We start from the raw sequence: 2,316 nt of genomic DNA, 5'->3' as shown, positions 1-2,316 counted from the left end.
AACTACTAAATGCCAGATGGAAATACAAATGACATCAAAATTTGTCTCCTCTCAAGAGAAGGCAGATGACTAAAACTACCTTGCTGTTTTGGTCAGAAAATAGTCTTCAACTCCCCTGCTCCAAATTACAGAAATGTAGAGCTAGAGTGAAGATTGCTAAAAAAAAAAAAAATCATAAAAAAAAGCAACAACATTAGGATCACTTAAAGGCAAGATTTTGCACACTAACACCCACATGATACACACATATAACAATTTTTCAGAACCTGGTGCTAGCTGAGTTAGGGCTATGCCCAAATGAAAGTAAATCTCATAGGAAAATTCTTCATAGTTCTAAATTCTCTTGCTTTCTCTGCATTTCTCCTATGATTTTTTTTTCTGCCTATTTTATTCCATTGAAGCCCCCTGACACTTTTGCTTCTGTACTGTTTTTCTCCATTTATACTGCCAAATTCCTGACCTGTTTGTTGATTCTGCCACTGCTAATCTTTGCTGCTCTGATTATCTATTCTGCCCATTGCATTGGCAAGGCAAGCTTGATCACTAGATATTGTTTATCATTCATATCTAAGTTTCTTGCCCATAACTGCTCAAGGCTTTTCACCATCATTCTTTTTATCATCAGTTAACTCTCACTGACAGAATATAAAGCTTTATATCTTTATACCTCACACATAATTGAAGAGTTCTCTCTTCCTTCAAATGATTTGGGCCCTTTTCATATTTCAAGTCTTGCTTAAAGCAAAATATTTCTGCAAAACTACTTTTTTTAAAACTTCTTGCTCCTATGATTCTCATTTATTATAGCATAAAACAAGATAAATGTCTCTAATTATTCTAATGGCAATAACCCTACCACATTATATAGCATATGCCCTTCAATATGCAATTCTAGCTAGAGAAGGATTCTAAAAAAACAGTTTTTCATTTTACACATAAACAAAGATTCCTTGTTGTTGTTGCAAAAATCTGAAAATAGGCTGATGGGGCCTATGTTACCAAACTACAAATAAAATTAAATTTGAAAAGCAAGTACAATCCTATTAAATCAGAAACTGTTTCATTCAGCAACAGTATCTTCACACCTAATCCAGAATAGCATTCACAATTGTCTTGTCTCATTCAAGGAATTTTAGACTGATGACATACTTCATTGACAACATTCCTGAGTTTTCCACTATTTCTGTCCTTTTACATACCATGAAAGATCTATTGAGGAAACATATAATATTTCACTTGTAAGTTTAGGCCTCTGTTCAGAAGCATTGAGTTTCATTTATATTTCTCCAAGCCCACTCTGTTTTGAATTCCCTGAAAACTTACAACATGAAATAATATTCCAGCGAGACTTTGACTGTTCCTGCCAGATCATTCAATAAAGGCTTGATCTTGACATTTAAATGCCAGTCAATATAAGGAAGATCTAACAGGTAAAGCAGAGTGATATTATTGATCTTGAAGACTGCACAGTAATATTTTGAATATTATACCATGTCTTGGTAAGGGTAGTGGCCAAACTGCATGGTGAGATACATTTTTACATTTTTCAACAAGCTACTTTCATTTCAGTAATTCCTTGAGAAAGCTTTCAAAAGAATTTTAAGTAAATGTTTATTCTAAATTAAGTCCTTTCAGAAAAGATGTTAATGCCTTTGGCCACATTAGCTGGAAAGTTAAAGTCCAACATATCTAGAGGACATCAGGTTAGAGAAGAGTGTTTTAGATGCAGATAATTACTGATTGATTGTCCCTGACTTGCATTTTTCCTTCTGATATACAACAAACAACTTCAAGCTTTGTGTTTAAAAATTCTTTTTAAATATTTCCTACAAACCTTCAGAAGAAACTAGTTTTCAGATACTGGCAACATTCTGTTTCCCAGGCTATTCAAAACTGCTGTGGCTAGCTCTTTTTAACAAGTACCAGTAGTTCCCTAAGGACTCTTTTGATACTGACTTTTAGTAATGGATGAAGAAATTGCAATGTCTTGCTGAAATAAAACTGGGTGCATATTCATTTACCATAGTAAAATGTATATATCTGAAGGAAAATGGCAACACAGATCTGTAATACTGTGCACTTCCCTATACCCCTTATCATAGTTCCACAGCATTCTGTATAGTGTTTCATGAGCCAAGAAAATTACTCTCAACATTTTAAAATGGTATCAGTAGAAAGTGAATTCTCAAAATGCCATAGGTATGAAGTTTTATAAATGAATTTGTAACATTGGAGAAGTCCCTGGAAATGATCATCTTCCTCAGTTTCAGAGGTTGAAAAGGTTTGATAGTTATAGATATTGATGTAATGAATATG

Source organism: Python bivittatus, unplaced genomic scaffold (genome assembly GCF_059951505.1).
Source record: "Python bivittatus isolate LINGU-HERP-01145 unplaced genomic scaffold, Pbiv_v1 ctg000340_np1212, whole genome shotgun sequence".
Lineage (NCBI taxonomy): Eukaryota > Metazoa > Chordata > Lepidosauria > Squamata > Pythonidae > Python > Python bivittatus.
The sequence above is the reverse complement of the archived record's forward strand: the minus strand, read 5'-3'. Positions refer to the sequence as shown.